Below are 19,650 nucleotides of genomic sequence, written 5' to 3' on the forward strand. Positions count from 1 at the left end.
GTTCAAATCTACAATCTTGTTACACATCTCCTATATTTTTTACTGATCATAACTTTGAATTTTTAATAAGTGTGTCCTTTTGTCCACAAACTTTAACAACCCCTCATAAACAATTTACAAATATGATATCAGAAATAATAATCTAAAAACATTATCCTGTTGTTCATAGATGCCATCAACACTAAGAGTGTAACAAATAACAAAAGCTCTCCTGACATTGTCCCATTCTGAAAGAAATGATGTGCTTATATCCCCAAAGGCAGGGGGTTACCCAGAATTGTGTCTAGAGAGAGGAATAATATTTATGGAATTAACCAAAAAATTAGTTATAAATTTAAAAAAAAATTAGCTATGAATTCATGTTAAAAAATTGGTAGCTCAGTGGTAACAGAGCATTTGCTTCATGATGAAGAAATCATGGTTTCGAGTCATGCTAATGTACTTTATTTAGGGTGTAAATGTAGGTAGTGAGGTGAATGCTCCATCGTCATATTTATCATTCAAAAGAGAAAGTTGCTGGTCTTTCAGATGGGACCTTCAAACACCACATGCATGCGTCTAAATGTGTCGCACTTCATATTACTGAAATATTCTCTACAGGTATTATACTAAAATCAAACAAACACATATAATCAAATACATGTTACAAATCTTAATTTTAGAAATTTCTTCTTCTGACAAAATGATGCGCAAGCATATAAATGGAAGCTATGCCACTATATGTCATGACACTGTACAGCTTGATCAGTTTATACATCACATAAACAATCACAGATGTAAACAATCAAGAAAAACTCAGTACACAACATCATCCCTTAATTTTGTATTGTAGCTGAAGATCATTCTTCCAAGATCGAAATGCAGCTTGGAAATGATTAGCGAGGGTTGAATTATTCTTAAAAAGTAGATTGAAAGCAAAAGGTAACTGCCAAAGTTACCAGGAGACAATAATCCATACATCGTTCGAATTTCCTCCACTGCCACCTAAAGTGTACGTGTAAACCACACGTGTGACACCACAGCCCGACAGGCTACATTGTAAACAAGTAAAATGCATTCAGAGTAATAATTTTACATATCATATTCTGTTTGGTTTATAGTCTTAGTAGTTACATACCTATGCAGTACGCCTGTACCATGTATGTACTGAAAGCAGTGCGGCGTAATGTACATTTGCATCCTCAGGGATTTCAACCCGGACAAAGTGGAACATGCCAATCCGAATACATATACATCTTTCTTTTTTATTTTTGCATTTTTATTTATTTATCTATTTATTATTTATGTCATGGCGTTGGAAAAAACTTCAAAGTAGGGAGACAGATGTAAAGGGGTATACATTCCAATCATCCAAAAAATGTGTCGTGTGGGGGGTGGGGTAGGGGGGTTGATTCCTAAGGACCTGGCGCATTTCTTTTTGTGAAATTCTATCCAAAATCAATATGAATTCTTAGTATACAGAGTACATTAACTGCAAAGATTATATTTCAAAAAGAAAAAAAAAAACAAACAGTTCACGCAGATTTATCACTTTTATCATCGAAATTTTCAGTAACTCGGGTACTCTGTCGCTTGTACATAACACGATCGGTATGAAACACCATTTAATCAGTCTATGTAATAAAAAACCCATTGATAACATGCAAAAACTTTCTTTCAACCGTGTTTACTTACCTCAGATGCGCCAACTTCTTTCCCTGGAAAACTCCATTATGATGATATCACAAATGACGTCATTTAAAACAGAGCATGCGCACTTCGAAAGTGTGTAAGCCATGCTCGCAAGGAAAAAAGATGGACGAGTGCTAAATCTTTACACACCTGTTACACACATCTCATAAATCCTGTTAAGTAAACACTTCAGGATTTTGATGGTAGATGACCTATTTAATGATTTTATGCTGATTTTTATAAAAATCCAACTGAACACCACCATTTCCGTGTTCCTTTGGCCGACCCTGTGTTGATTTACACGTGTGCCTTCTTATTCACTGGTTCAATTGACAGGGCTTACAAACACACACACACACACACACACACACACACACACACACACACACACACACACACACACACACACATACGTGTAACGCGTGTCAAATGAACACCTTAACTTCCCACCTGCAACTGAACACTTCTACAGTTATTGGTATTTTAGTACGAAAATTTACTATTTGGTACTAAAAACAACATAGAAGACATTGCTGCGGTCGAAATTTGTGAAATATCGTTTTATTCACTCCTTGAATTTTTGCTTATCAAGTGAACACTTTCCTTTACACACGGTCAATTGAACACTTTCCTTTACACACGGGCAATTGAACACTTTCCTTTACACACGGGCAATTGAACACTTTCCTTTACACACAGGCAATTGAACACTTTCCTTTACACACGGTCAATTGAACACTTTCCTTTACACACAGGCAATTGAACACTTTCCTTTACACACGGTCAATTGAAATCTTTCCTTTACACACAGGCAATTGAACACTCTGACACACACGTGTAATTGAACACTCTGACGCACATGGCCAATTAAATACTCTGATACACGCAGCCAGTTAAACACTCTGATACACACAGGCAATCAAACACTCTGAAACATCCAAACAATCATTCTCACCACGCTAAATAAATAAGGCAAAATCTCTAAAGCTTACAAAAAAGCGTGAAACGATGATATAAATCGAAATTGGGATGGGATAGACAGGGAATCCACACATTTCGTTGAAATTATCGCCGCAAGAAAATAAAAAAAAAGGGGGGGGTAGTATTGATTGGATGATTGATTATATATTTTACGTCCCGTCGAGAATATTTTATTCATATTGAGACGTAACCAGCTTTAAGCGGAGTACCACGAATTTAGACCTATCCAATGTACCCATAGGGTTCAGGGTCGTAGCAGTGAGGGTTCTTTGAAATATCGTGCCAACACCTACTACATGTACGACAAGGGATATACGTTTATAAGGTCACATCCAAAAGATCCGTGATTCTCACTTCTAAACGTCGAGCGTTTGGCGAAGGAGCAATTAACACTACCAATTTTAACGTCTTAGGTTTGACGCATGAACGATGCTTGAACTCACGACCTCCCGGTTACGAGGCGAACGCTCTACCATTGAGCTACCGCGACCGGTCGGGGGGAGGGGTAGTAGTGTCCATAATGATGACTTTTAATGTAATAATAACTTATGATAATCATCATTATTATAAATATATATATATATATACTTCTATGATTATAGACTCCCTCGTTTGCCAATGCATGCTGTACGGGCCAGACTCTGTAGTAATTCGACCAAAAAGTATGATAAATAAAATCAAAATTCTGTAATACAGTGCCTAAAGGATCTAAAACAAGTATTCATAATTATATACATTTTTTGTATCACTTTAAGTTTTTTGTTGACTTTTGACATGAATAAAAATTAGATATCTTTGTAAAGAAATGTTACGCGATATCTTAATTCCACTCTAAAAGGGAACATTTTCATGAACATTCTGTTTAAATATGTAACTACATAGATGTGACCTTACAGAAAACTTTAATCAAACGTTACAAAAACCATAAATTCTTAGAAAATCCGGTTTATAACACCAGTTTATATAACATAACTTCAGAATCAGGATTTGTTCCCGGTTCCTTTATATACTGTTACAAAAATATCTACATGTTTATGATATGTACATGCACATTATGTCAATTTTGACTATCATATCACCTTGAAATATGAGGACAAAATTGTAATAGAGAACCCCCAAAAATCACGATTTTGATTCATCTTAGATATTTTTGTTTAGAGATTTCGTGCCTTTGGCACTCATTACGCCCTTCCCTAAACGTGTTACGTGTTGGACACCCCCCCCCCCCTCCTCATTAACTACGTCTGAAACACACCGACAATTGAACCTGGTACATTGCGCATAAATTGAACTATTATAACGAAAGGTAAAATTCAAGTTACATATTTGTAAGTTTTATTGATGAACTTAGTCCAGTCTCGAAAGGCAAGTAGAGATTTAAAACATTTCCTGAACATCGGCAATTCGCGCCTTCGAATGAGAAATAATCTCCCTCATAAAAGTGATTTGGACCCCCACTCCTTTCCCTGCCGATCTGAGGACAGAGATGACCAATTGCAAATTCAAGGGAATATATTACCTTCTGTTTTTGTTCAAAAACTGGACGTGTCCTCTCATGACCTTTATAATACAAATTCACCAGGTTGATTTTTAAAATCTTTTTAATGTTTTACATAAGCTCAAATTAAAGTCCAATAATATACGCACATCAAATCAATTATCGCTCTCATTAATTCAATTGATGCGCACATCCATGGGGTGGAAATATTGCTCGCAAAAATTAATTTAGAGCTCTGTATGAATGACTTGATTATCTCTTTTAATTCAATGGAGGATCTTTTTAATTATATATACAAGGCTATTTCATAAGCAATTAATGCGCGCATCATTTTTTTTTTAAAAGAGCAACAATTCAATTAAAGAAATCATTCAATTGTGGATATCTTGAATTGAAGATTATATCTCAATTAGATAATCTCTCTAAAATAATTATTCCACGCATCAATTTAATTAATGATATCATTAATTCAATAGAAGAGAGCAATAATTCAATTATTGTGCACATTAAGTGATGTTAGCATTAATGAATTATTGCTCTCTTCAATTGAATTGTAGCCTGCATTAATTCTATTGTTGGTATCATTAAATTATAATTCATTTGAGGAGAGCAACAATTAAATTATTGCCTGCATCAATTCAGCAGAATAAATAATGTTATCAATAATTCAATTCATGCTCGCAATATATATATAATGCAGAATTGAAGATATTAATTATTTGAAGAGATCTTTGATTGCAATGTTGGTGCATGAAATGAATTGATAATATCTTCAAATAATTAAAGATATCTTCAAATATTTGAGTTTGTTAATTTGGCGCTCCATAGATCTAAAACTATTCCTAGTGGATTCTGGTGCTTTCTGACTCAGACATCACAACAGCTCTTGCCACAAATGAATCTCACCATACAAGTGATAAAAACACACTTGAATATGTTGCAGAAAAATAAAGATCAGGTGGGTCGCATATACCTATAGCCACCTCTCTCTTAATTTCTTCATAGGATTCATATACTTAAAGGGATTTTTCTCCTTGAAAAGGTGATATTTAAAAATATGTCACTTTTCAAGGAATTTTATAATCCCCCAATAGTATGTACCGGGGTAATTTCTAAACTGTTTGGTGAAAATGTTGACAATTAAGAATCAGTCACTGGTTATCCATGTGGAATTTAGCTATCTCATATGAATAAACTTTTGATTATTTTACTACAATGTACCATATTAACCAATTTCGGAAATAATTCCTTATTTGTCTTAAATTTTGATTTGATATAAAGAGCAAACTGAAATGATAAACCAAAGTTCACATTCAACACCAGTGAGGCAATTGTATACAAATATCAAATTCATATATTACAGAATTCATTAAGATATTTGAATTATTCTAATCTTTTAATGTTCCATGGTAGCAATGAAAACAGCAGGTCTTTTATTCTCAGTCATATATTTTATTATATTACAGGAGATGTTATATGTACAATTAGTATATATATATATACATTATATATGTAATTGCATGTGCCAAAAAAATGTATACATACATGAGTAATTCAACCACAGACATATCAATAAATTTGCATTTAATACATTGAATGTAGTCCTTTGATTAAATAATCAACACAGATGGATCCATATGATAATACATGTATTTGTAAAAGAAAAAAAAAGAGTTCCATTTCTCATACAAATGATATCTGTACAAATATCAAAATCAACAAGAGGCCCAGGGGCCACATCGCTCACCTGAGTCACCTTGGCCCTGCTGTTTTGATTTTTAAATGCTATTTTATCAATCTTTATTCTCATGAATAATGTGACCCAAACCTACCTCTAAAGAACACAACATTACTAAAATGAAATCATATAACACAAAGATATGACAAGCATGATATTGCTGTTCTGGATAAGACCAAGGTATGAAGTCATAGGTCTTGGTATGATATGAAAGACTTTGCCATAAGTAATCTATATACAATACATGAAAGCCCTATCTAAAATAGTCCTGGATATACTTAATAAGTTATACTTTCTTAAAAGTAGGTCAAACTCAGAGTTCAGGGTCACAAGGTCAAAGAACATAATATGATTGATTGTTTTAGCTGTTTTCCGCCACACTCAACAATTTTTCAGTTATCTGGTGGTGCCCAGTTTTTATTGGTGGAAGAGAGAACCCAGATACAATGTACCTGGGAAGAGACCACTGACCTTCCGAGAGTAAACTGGGAAACTTTCTCACTTACCGGTGCAAGCAGGATTCGAACCCACGCCAACCACTGAAGAGACATTATTTGTCGAAATGCGCATCTGGTGCATCAAAATTGGTACCATATAAGTTTTACCTTAAACACAATGTAGTTCAGGACACACTGAATAGGTCAGATTTGTTTTGCCATAAAAATTGTATATACAAGATATGAAAGCTCTAGCTTAAATAGTTCAAGAGATATCTTTAAAGATTTTTCCTTTAAATATACATGTATCAGCATATAAAACTTTGATCCCCTATTGTTACCACACCATACCTCCCGGGAAATGATTTTAACAAACTTGAATATGCACTATGTCAGGAAGGTTTAATGTAAATTTGTGTGCTTCATACTAAATTTGAAAAGAATTCTGTTATTCGAATCGTAGATTGATCGCTGTTCGTTATCTTCACCTTTCAGTTATAGAATTTAGTTAAAAATATTCAATTGTTAACATCGACGGACTACAACGGACGCAGACCAATAGCAATATGTCATCTGAGTTTACTCAAGTGACCTAAAATTGTATAATTTTTCTAAAGCTTTTGAAAATTGATAATGCTATTAAAGCCTAGTCTGATCCCTTGCACTCCATTTCAATAGTTAAGCGTAAAAACAGACTGGAGTGGATGGGGACCAAACTTAAGAAAGCTGTGAGATTAGTTCAATATTCAAACCTACAGTTTTTGAATAATAAGTATTTAACCCAACTAGGATGATTTCATCCAAAATATTTCACTAAAAATATTTGTGGGGATATTAGTTCACACAGACATTATGTTTCAAAATGAGTACGAGTATGGAAATGAACTGGGGTTCAAATTGACTGGCTACGTATACCTAACATGGCTAAATCAACAAAGAAAATCACTTGAAGCTGTGAGTTTTTAGGTTATATGTGGGTTTAAGGAATATTTGAAAGTATGCTTGGAAACAAGTATAGTGGGAAAATATGTTAGGAATTATTTAATATTAAATTCATGAGACAGCGATGCCGGAATGCAGTGATAGAGGGACTTAACCATGCACTTTTTTTCTGTGCCGTAAATTGAAGATTTTTAATAAGGGGCTCATCTGAAGCTCTAGCACTCTGACTTGCCCCAATATCTTCTCAAAGAGCTACAATTTTGGGTTTAGTTCTGCATCAAGTTTTTAGGAGAAGATTTTAAAAGATTTTCCTTGTATATATTTCACATATAAAACTTAGATCCCCTATTGTGACCCCACTCTACCCCTGTGAGCCATGACCTTTAACAAACTTGAATCTGTACTATATATGAATGTAAAACTTTGATCCTCGATTGTGACCTCACCCTACCCCCGGATACCATGATTTGCACAAAACAGGAACCTTTTATGTGAATTCAACTTTCCTGGTCCAGTGGTTCTTGAAAAGGTTTTTTAAATGACCCCACCCTATTTTTGCATACCCCTTATCTATTGATGATGCATACCAAGTTTGATTGAAACTGGCCCAGTGGTTCACTCTGGAGAAGAAAATGAAAATGTGAAAAGTTTACAGAGAGACAGACGACAGGCAAAGGTGATCAGAAAAGCTCATTTGAGCCTTTGGCTCAGGTGAGCTAAAAAAGTATATAAACATGTTCAATGTTAAACCTGTTTGTTGTATTGCTTAACAGCTCCATTGCCAGCATCTACCCTTACTGAGCTTACAGTGTCAGACCTTGATATCATCATCATCACTCATTTTGACTATCCAGGCCAAATTAATAGTTTTGCAAGGGTGAGGCCTGGCTGTCCTGTCGAGGTTGAAGTTTGTACTTCTACACTTGGTGACCCAGTGGATTGATCCTATCCAATCCTCTAAACTCTAGGTCTCGTTTTAGGATCTCATCCCATGTCAGCTTTGGTCTACCTGTGAAGTTCTTTTCTGTTGATCATGATGCATAACATTCTGACAAATCTGCAAAAATATTTAGAGAAGTGATTAGTAAAAGGTCTTCGTAAAAGGTAGCAAGAAATGTACAATTAGATAAAATCATAATTTCTATTTCTACAAAGTAAGTGTTTATCAAATGATCAGCTGTAAATATTAATTCACACATCAATTATCATTTTTAAAGATTCAAAGTGATACAGATATCATAAACATTTTATGACAAATATATCATAACTTCAGATTGTTTATATGAAAAACAAATGTATCCCCAGCTCCCCAAATTGGAAGTGCTCCAAATGAAACCTCCAACCCCTTAATGTACTGCATAGTATGGAAGATAAAGCATGAGCAGTAACAGAGACATTATGAACTCCAATAATTAAGCCACATAGGAGAAGGGTTCACAAACTATTTTACACCCTCCACCCCTACAATCCACTATATTAGGGACAACATTTGGATCTTTGATCTGTCCCTGCAATATGCACATCGCAAATGGCATTGAAGTATTCTACAAAATTTCAAGTCTATCGGATAAGCCGTATAGGAGAAGTATTCACAAGCTATTTTAACATCCTCCACACCTCTTAGATCTACTATTAACTTTTAGAAAAATAATTGGACCCTCCTGTCCCGACAATATGCACATCTACAAATGGCAATGAAGCATTGTACAAAGTTTCAAATCTATCCAATAAGCCATATAGGAGGAGAAGTGTTGACAAGGTATTTTACATCCTCCACCCCTCTAAGATCTACTATTAACTTTTAGGAAAATAATTGGATCCTTCCATCCCACCAATATACACATCTACAAATGGCAATGAAGCATTGTACAAAGTTTAAAGTCTATCTGATAAGCCATATAGGAGAAGTGTTCACAAGATTTTGTGGCAGACGGACAGAAAGTACAAAAACAATATGTCTCCCCTGAAAGAGGGGAGACATAATTACAGTACTGCAGCAATATTTTCACTGTAAGTTGGAGGCTGTCAAAATACGAATTATCAATATACTCTTAAGGTGCAAATCAAAACTTGTATATATATACCTTTTCTCAATACATTTTAATGCGTTTTATTTCATCTCTAGTGGACTCTCTTTAGGACTGGCTCATTTTGCTGGGAATATGGGCATCTAGCTATCCTGGTGCCATGCTCTTTTTAATGAATATTGTATTTTCTAGGTTATGTCAAAGCCACTTTTTCTCTTTGATGCAAAATTATGTTTGACTGAAATTAAAGTGAAGGTTATTTAACAAGAAATCTAGTAGACACATTCAAGCAATACCTGTTCCCTACCACTACTAACTATATATTTATTCAACATATGTTCAAATTCAATGGAACCATTGGACTTCATATACTATTTTGTCAAAATGCACAGTATTAATGAAGAGGGTGTTACAACTTACATATACCAGATAAGACATATCATCAATGTTCTACCTATTAATATCTGCTCTAGAACCTGATTTTCATGCACCCATGTTATGATGGACTGTATTATGGTATTTATCAAGCTCTTTCATCTGTCTGTTAGCTTTTATAAAAATTCAAAATCTTAGTTTATCAATCCTTATACCCACTCAGGTGATCTAATCAGTAATTAAAAAAACTGATTAATCTTTTTGAACATAATATCTAGCAAAGATACTTACGTACATATGTAACTTTAAAATGATACTTATGCCTTGTTCAAACAGCGGTTTTAATGCATATTTTGAATTAAAATTTTCAAACTTTAATGCGCATCAAATATACTTCGTAGAATAGATATAGGCCCCTGCATAATGACAAATTTGAGTCACATGCATCATACCCCTGGTTAGCTATAGATTTATATTTATGCTAATTTTGACTGAAAAACTAATTTTAAAAAACTTAATTGATCGCTAAAAATAGTGAACATTAAGTAATTAGAAAATGCCAGATGTAGATCTGTGCTCTGCAGAGACATACTGGGTCATATATGCATAAAGAAGAAAAAAACTATAAAACAATTCTCTTTGATCCACTGTAAATTGTAGGAAAATATTCGATCCCTGGGTCAGAAGAACGTGAACAACATTAAATGATAATGAAGTATTGTACACAATGGCCTTCATTTTTGCAGTTACTGCCATTACACCGGAAGTAGGGGGCGTGCTTACTGATGGGTCCCCCCCCCCCAATTGTGGCCCCATCCTACCCCCGGGGGCCATGATTTGAACAAACTTGAATCTGCACTATGTCAGAAAGTTTTCATGTAAAAATCAGTTTTTCTGGCTCAGTGGTTCTTGAGAAGAAGATGTTTAAAGATTTTTCATATATATTTGTATGTAAAACTTTGATCCCCTATTGTGGCCCCATCCAACCCCCGGGGCCCATGATTTGAACAAACTTGAATCTGCATTATGTCAGGTAGCTTTCATGTAAATCGCAGGCCATCATTAAAAATATTTTTCTTTGATGTAGTCTGACTCACATTTTTCAAGGTGGGTCGGTAGGTAGGTTTTTTTTTTTTTTTTGTTTTTTTTTAACGTCATGAAAATTTGTAATATTTTCTTTTAGAATAAGGAGAATTTTCTATTTTTCAAGGGACCCCCCCCCAAAAAAAAGTTTTAAATTGCTGGAAAAAATGGTCGGGTAGGAGCAAATTTGATTGGTCGGTCGGAGTACATCAAACAAATCAATGTTTATTTTTGACCTCAGCTTTTCTGGCTTAGTGGTTCTTGAGAAGAAGATTTTTAAAGTTTTTCCCTATATATTTGTATGTAAAACTTTGATCCCCCCTTGTGGCCCCATCCTACCCCCGGGGGCCATGATTTGAACAAACTTGAATCTGCAATATGTCAGGAAGCTTTCAGGTAAATTTCAGCTCTTCTGGCCCAGTGGTTCTTGAGAAGAAGATTTTTAAATGACCCCACCCTATTTTTGTGATTATCTCCCCCTTGAAAGGGACATGGCCCTTCATTTGAACAAACTTGAAAGCCCTTCACCCAAGGATGCTTTTGGCCAAGTTTGGTTGAAATTGGCCCAGTGGTTCTGGAGAAGAAGTCGAAAATGTGAAAAGTTTACAGACAGACAGACAGACGACAGACAAAATGTGATCAGAAAAGCTCACTTGAACCTTTGGTTCAGGTGAGCTAAAAATAAATTAAAATATGCAAATTCATTTTTGGGTTGAATGTATTAATTGTTACACAAATTTACTACATGTATATGTATCTATAGTTTACAAATCATTACATTTTGCTAAATGATATAATTATTCTACACATATCATCTAAGATTTTAATTATACAAAATAAGATCATATAAAATCTGTAAATAAATTATGGATCAACAAAATTGTTAAATACTAAGATCTGCTTTCATATTTACTGTACTTAAGGCCACATAGAATTTCATATTTACAGATTATCATCCACGCCCACCCCTCTCAAAATTATCCACCCCATTGTTTTTTATTCTACCTTTTTTTTTTTAAAAAAAAGTTGAGAACAAATATTTGGCTTGTATATCAAACATTTAGAGAATTTCAATGACTGACCCTAACATTTTGGCATGTTGTGGTTATATTTGACATGTTTCTATTATAAGGGTACCCAAAGATGTGGTAGTTGTGAAGGACTGTTGCAGTGTGATATGCATTTGGTCAAGTGACTGCACATGTATGCCTTGTTAAAATTGATTAATGGAGATGCTATTGAATGTGAAAGTATGCGATACCATGCCATTTCCCAATTCTGTGTTTGGAACTTTTATTATTGAGTGTGCATGTCTTAGACTAGAAGAAGATGATGGCAAACTGAATTGAATAATGTTAAGCAAAAGAACTACAGTACAGTGACTGTTGCTTTGTGGTACAATGATGGTAATTATGACTCATTAATTAGCGGATACGGCAATGGCATATCCTGATCCTCCATAAACTGTATATTCAAACAAGAGGCCCATGGGCCACATCGCTCACCTGATTCACCTTGGCCCATATTTAAAGATTTGTTCTACATATTCGCTTCTAAAACTTTGATCCCTATTTAAGTATTGTGGCCCAACCTACTCACGGGGCCATGATTTCTCCTACCTAAAATCTAACTCCAAAAAACCCCACACAAACATAGCTTGTAAAGGGGATAGGAGGACGTGCCTGATGTTTAATAATTCAATGTGTACAGGCATTAGAAAAATGTGTATATGCAAAAACATACTTTAAATTGTATGCAAACAGTCTATACGAAAGTTTTTTGGACCACACAGGACATTCGGTCCTGTGTAATCAATGAACACACGGGACCGAACCAAATTTTGTCAGACCGAAAAACCTAATGTAAAAAAGAGAAACACGTGAAAATGCAAAACCAAGGAAATCTTATTCATTATACTAGTAATACTATACCAGGGATCCCTCCCGCATAATACTTTAGACGGTCCATGCGGTTTAATCACATTCATTTACGTATTTGGATTTGTGTGATATTTTTTACTTACAACAAACATTTAATTGACTCCGCGTCAAAATAATAAAGCTTAAAACCGAATACTGAGACATCGGACATTCCGGTCCGGTGTAAAAAATGACACATCGGACCTGAGGCACTGCACATCGGTCAGGTCCGACGGTCCGATGTCTTTCGCATAGACTGTGCAAAATGATACCCATGTCTAGTCCTATTATAACATTGGAAGGAAAATTTGATCTGGCCACCATTGCTATACGACATTTTAAGTTACGAAAAATAAAAAATTTACATATGAACACCTAGGCTGTGTCAAGCTGAGTGAGCAAGTTTGTGCAGAACGAACAAAAATTTCACCAAACACAGCGACACCTTTTCAAAATTTTCTTTTTACAAACTTGAATCTGCACTACAGAGCTGTATGTCAGGAAGCTTTCATGTAAATTATGTAAACTGCTCTGGCCTAATGGTTCTTGAGAAGAAGATTTTTATGGCCCCATTCTACCCCAGGGGGTCATGATTTTAACAAACCTGAATCTGCACTATGTCAGGAGTTTTTATGTAAATTTGTACTTTCCTAGCCCAGTGTTTCTTGAGAAGATGATTTTTAAAGATTTTACCTTTATATTTGTATGTAAAATATTTGATCCCCTATTGTGGCCCCATCCTACCTATGGGGGTCATGATTTGAACAAACTTCAATCTACACTATGTCAGGAAGCTTTCATGTAAATTTCAGCTCTTCTGGCCCAGTGGTTCTTTAGGGGAAAATTTTTAAATGACCCAACCCTATTTTTGCAATTTTGTAATTCTATATTCCCTTTGAAAGGGGGTGTGGCCCTTTATTTGAACAAACTTGAAAGCCCTTCACAAAGGATGCTTTTTGTCAAGTTTGGTTGAAATTGGCCCAGTGGTTCTTGAGAAGAAGTCAGAAATGTGAAAGTTTACAGACAGACGGACAACAGGGGATTGGAAAAGCTCATTTAAACTTTCAGCTCAGGTGAGCTAAAAATTACTATTATTCAAAAAAGCGCAAAAGAATGTTCAACTTCAGTGTTACATGAAAATGTACTTCAAAATCACTTAAAAACAATTATAATATTGCTGTATGAAAATTTTCTGTCCAAAGAAAACAATGTAAAAAAAAAATATGAAGTAATCTACACTCTTCAGCAACATGCAAGTATAATGAACGGGAAATATATATTCTGAAAAATAAAAAATACACCACCTGCCCCATTTTTTTCCAAGCAAGGATGGAAATCTAAAAAATAATTTTATGACTATGTGGCCTAAAATATTTTGTATACTTACTAATTTCAAAACTCGAAAAGGAAATGTTATCCATGTGAAGCACTATGTTCATCCTCTGGGGAAGACAATCTTTGATTTGCAGTTTGTGTCATGACTACACCATGATATCTTCTAATCTCGTCATACTATCAGAAAGTAGTTTTGGCAGTTGGCAAGTGTATCAATGGTGTAACTTCTTCATGATCAGATCTTCTATACTGTGTCATATTCAGCATAAAGTAACAAGGGCTATCATCTAGTTCTGAGGTACTGAGGAAGGGCTGTTTTTCTCAACACAGCCTTTCTTCTGGTATTCTTATGGATACTTTATTCATCTTTTAATTACATTTCCTTCTTAGAGATTAAAAGTTGAAGACCACTGAAAGAAAAAGAAGTGATTTAATGAGTTCCATGTACAACTGTAGTTTATCGAATGTGCTGACCAGAATATTATCTAACTGTAGCCCCCCTCCCCGATCAAGCATGCAATGTCATACATGTATCTGAAATCAATACTTATAAAAATTAATTAAAATTAAAATGTTCAAATCTACAATCTTGTTACACATCTCCTATATTTTTTACTTATCATAACTTTGAATTTTTAATAAGTGTGTCCTTTTGTCCACAAACTTTAACAACCCCTCATAAACAATTTACAAATATGATATCAGAAATAATAATCTAAAAACATTATCCTGTTGTTCATAGATGCCATCAACACTAAGAGTATAACAAATAACAAAAGCTCTCCTGACATTGTCCCATTCTGAAAGCCCAAAGGCAGGGGGTTACCCAGAATTGTGTCTAAAGAGAGGAATAATATTTATGGAATTAACCAAAAAATTAGTTATAAATTTTTTAAATTTTTAGCTATGAATTCATGTTAAAAAATTGGTAGCTCAGTGGTAACAGAGCATTTGCTTCATGATGAAGAAATCATGGTTTCGAGCCATGCTAATGTACTTTATTTAGGGTGTAAATGTAGGTAGTGAGGTGAATGCTCCATCGTCATATTTAGCATTCAAAAGAGAAAGTTGCTGGTCTTTCAGATGAGACCTTCAAACACCACATGCATGCGTCTAAATGTGTCGCACTTCATATTACTGAAATATTCTCTACAGGTATTATACTAAAATCAAACAAACACATATAATCATATACATGTTAAAAATCTTAATTTTAGAAATTTCTTCTTCTGACAAAATGATGCGCAAGCATATAAATGGAAGCTATGCCACTATATGTCATGACACTGTACAGCTTGATCAGTTTATACATCACATAAACAATCACAGATTTAAACAATCAAGAATAACTCAGTACACAACATCATCCCTTAATTTTGTATTGTAGCTGAAGATCATTCTTCCAAGATCGAAATGCAGCTTGGAAATGATTAGCGAGGGTTGAATTATTCTTAAAAAGTAGATTGAAAGCAAAGGGTAACTGCCAAAGTTACCAGGAGACAATAATCCATACATCGTTCGAATTTCCTCCACTGCCACCTAAAGTGCACGTGTAAACCACGCGTGTGACACCACAGCCCGACAGGCTACATTGTAAACAAATAAAATGCATTCAGAGTAATAATTTTGCATATCATATTCTGTTTGGTTTATAGTCTTAGTAGTTACATACCTATGCGGTACGCCTGTACCATGTGCGTACTGCAAGCAGTGCGGCGTAATGTACATTTGCATCCTCGGGGATTTCAACCCGGACAAAGTGGAACATGCCAATCCGAATACATATACACCTTTCTTTTTTATTTTTGCATTTTTATTTATTTATCTATTTATTATTTATGTCATGGCGTTGGAAAAAACTTCAAAGTAGGGAGACAGATGTAAAGGGGTATACGTTCCAATCATCCAAAAAATGTGCCGTGTGGGGGGTGGGGTAGGGGGGTTGATTCCTAAGGACCTGGCGCATTTCTTTTTGTGAAATTCTATCCAAAATCAATATGAATTCTTAGTATACAGAGTACATTAACTGCAAAGATTTTATTTCAAAAAGAAAAGAAAAACCAAACAGTTCACGCAGATTTATCACTTTTATCATCGAAATTTTCAGTAACTCGGGTACTCTGTCGCTTGTACATAACACGATCGGTATGAAACACCATTTAATCAGTCTATGTAATAAAAAACCCATTGATAACATGCAAAAAAATTCTTTCAACCGTGTTTACTTACCTCAGATGGGCCAACTTCTTTCCCTGGAAAACTCCATTATGATGATATCACAAATGACGTCATTTAAAACAGAGCATGCGCACTTCGAAAGTGTGTAAGCCATGCTCGCAAGGAAAAAAGATGGACGAGTGCTAAATCTTTACACACCTGTTACACACATCTCATAAATCCTGTTAAGTAAACACTTCAGGATTTTGATGGTAGATGACGTATTTAATGATTTTATGCTGATTTTTATAAAAATCCAACTGAACACCACCATTTCCGTGTTCCTTTGGCCGACCCCGTGTTGATTTACACGTGTGCCTTCTTATTCACTGGTTCAATTGACAGGGCTTACAAACACACACACACACACACACACACACACACACACACACACACACACACACACACACACACACACACACACACACACACATATATATATATATATATATATAATAATATATATTTATTTATTTATTTATTTATATATTTATTTATATTAGAAGTTGATTCGGCGCAGTTGTAAATAAATATTGAAAAACAGAATGACACATTCCATAAAAAACAATAATTTACTGCTAGCGCTTTCTTCATGTCTGCATGGTTCATCAGGCAGTTCAAATATGTATACAAAAATTGTTTAGTAACGTCTTTGTTAGGACGTCAATTAAGCGATTCCTTTATGACGTCATAATAACGTTAACCGGTAGCGTTTGGTAATTGTCTATTTTGTAAAAATAGTATGCTAAATTGTAGTTCAATTATGCAAATAATTATTTTCTATTAATCCATTTCTGGATTTATTTATCATAAAAGAGGGCAATCACATTACCACTGATTTATACAGAGGGTGATTCCATTACTTTTAAATCCGGGAAAATATTGCAAGTCAATGCCAACATGAACTGTAATTCCGAGAACCTTATTTACTGTGCCACTTGCCCAACTTGTGGAGAAAACTACATAGGACAAACGTACAAACTTAATGCGCGAGTAAGGGTGCACAAACAACAAGTAAAATATCCTAGTGTGTGGAACACCCCATGTAGTGAACATTTTGCGGAATGCGGGGGTGGTAAATTTAAAGTGTTCCCGTTCATTAAAATGTGGACTGAAAATGAAATAACTCGCAAAGCCAAAAAGGACTATTTTATTAAACTGTCCAATCCAAGTCTTAATAGAAAATAATTATTTGAATAATTGAACTACAATTTAGCATAATATTTTTACAAAATAGACAATTACGAAACGCTACCGGTTAACGTTATTATGACGTCATAAAGGACTCGTTTAATTGACGTCATATCAAAGACGTTACTAAACAATTTTTGTATACATATTTGAACTGCCTGATGAACCATGCAGACATGGAGAAAGCGCTAGCAGTAAATCATTGGTTTTTTTTTTTGGAATTGTCATTCTGATTTTCAATATATATATATATATATATATATATATATATATATATATATATATATATAGGAATCTTGCGTTTGAGAACCTGAAGTTATCCTATTTGTCAAAAAGTTGATGTGTTCCTACACCAATGTTAACATTTCCCGTCTGTAAAGAAATATGATCTAAATATAAAACGAATGTTTGGAATTCTGTGGTATCCTGATCTTGGTTTGACTGGATAATTTGTAATAAACATATAATTTGAAATGTTTGTTAGAAAATAAAGAAACTGTTGTTGATGGACCCGATTTTCGTTTTTAAAGCCATATTCATTGTCATTACCATTTTCTTGCACTTTAAATTTACAGAATAATATATTCCAGCATTGTAGTGTTGATCAACTAAGCTTAATCGGGAAATATTTATAAATTCAGGAACCTGGATTCAAATGAAATAACAACGTTACCAAATGGAAGATTTGATGCACTGACGAGTCTGCAGACATTGTAAGTATATCTATAAAAATATCAGTTGAAATTGATTTGACAAGGATTTTACGCCTATACCCACCGTTGTCTCTCAATACAAAGACATAAGTTTTGTTTTCGTATATTCTTGTATTTGACTCAAAAATAATACATTCTTTGAAAAGTTTACGTACAGTTCAATATAATGTTGTCCGCCTCAACGATATACCAATAATGAACGATCTGAATGCAATCCCTGGTCTCATTAATGTTAATAGTAATACAATTTGTACTTACATAAATTATGTGACCATTGTCTCTGGTCGATTTAGTTCCGATAAAGTGAAAGACTTTTTGTGGGCGTTTGTTAATCACTTACATCCCACACAACCAAGCTCATAAAGTGTGATGCCATAAATGAATACCTGTAATTTTTGGATATCAATACAGTGCTAATTACTAGTGTGTATTTTCTCACAAGTAATGTGCATTAAGAATTAATATCATGTATTATTAGTCACAATCTAATAAGACACATCAATATTCATGATATTTCATGAAAAGGGTCAAGCATTCTAAATATTATAGAATATGATTCGAAGCAAGCATTATCCCCTCTTTTTTCCATGTACACATGTCAACGTATCTGTACCTATAGTACTGCACATAATGTATACAGGGAAAATGTGTGTGAACTGATGTGGAATCTGTGATCATTTCATATGAAATATACATTCAATTCTGTTACAAAGATGTACTATCCCTTATTTAGACTGAACATTCCCGGATTCTGGAATATTTTATTATTTTTCCATTGATTAAACGACTCATTATCACACCTTTATTTTACACACATTTGGTATTAATTCCACATTTGGTAATCAAAAGATGAAAATCTTCAAAATCAAGTTTTCAGTTTTAGACACATTTAACATCCCATTCAATGGGATAGAATATTATGAGTTACCGTACCTATACTGGACTCCCAACCTTCACAAAAACCTTTACAAACAAATATACACTACTTGATAGGGCAAGTACAAAGCCACTATTTTTGCTTCTTATGAAACCATTAACAACTGTAAAATAAAAAAAAATCAAACATACTGTGCCACAACATATATCATAAATAGTGTATATCAAATATGTTTTAAACAGATTTTAAGATTTCTTTTAGATTTGAAATCGCAAAAGCTTTTCTGAAACCCACAACATCAAACCGTATGACTTTTCAACACTTTACACAACCACTCATCACGATAAATCAAATACTAGACTTTCAGACATTATGGATAGTTCCTTCTTCAGAAAAAAAACGAAATATTCGTATCTAGAGATCAGTAATGCAACATATTACTTTGTTAGCCATCACTCTTATACCACGCACGAATACCCTAAAGTTGAAATAAAAAACAAACATGTTGGAGTTCATTGTCGATGATATCTCCCTAGCCTCTGATGATCAGGTTTTCCAACAGCCTGTTGAAATTCCCATGGGTACGGATTGTATTCCGGTTTTAGATGACCTGTTTTCATATGACGTCTTATTGATTGAAAATACC

At 34.3% G+C, this 19,650-nt stretch overlaps 1 protein-coding gene and 1 long non-coding RNA gene across 2 annotated transcripts in view; one reads left to right on the top strand and one right to left on the bottom strand.

Moving 5' to 3' along the window:
• Positions 1-19,650, top strand: part of LOC125665416 (leucine-rich repeat-containing protein 15-like) — a 996,853-nt gene that overhangs the window by 335,207 nt on the left and 641,996 nt on the right. The gene's annotated exons all lie outside the window — the stretch shown is intronic.
• Positions 3,944-14,842, bottom strand: LOC130050785 (uncharacterized). Its single transcript, XR_008799045.1, has 3 exons — positions 14,059-14,842; positions 9,352-9,532; positions 3,944-8,324 (listed from the first exon to the last, which is right to left on the bottom strand). It is a non-coding gene; the product is annotated as an uncharacterized LOC130050785 (long non-coding RNA).

Source organism: Ostrea edulis, chromosome 10, assembly GCF_947568905.1.
Source record: "Ostrea edulis chromosome 10, xbOstEdul1.1, whole genome shotgun sequence".
Classification (NCBI taxonomy): Eukaryota; Metazoa; Mollusca; class Bivalvia; order Ostreida; family Ostreidae; genus Ostrea; species Ostrea edulis.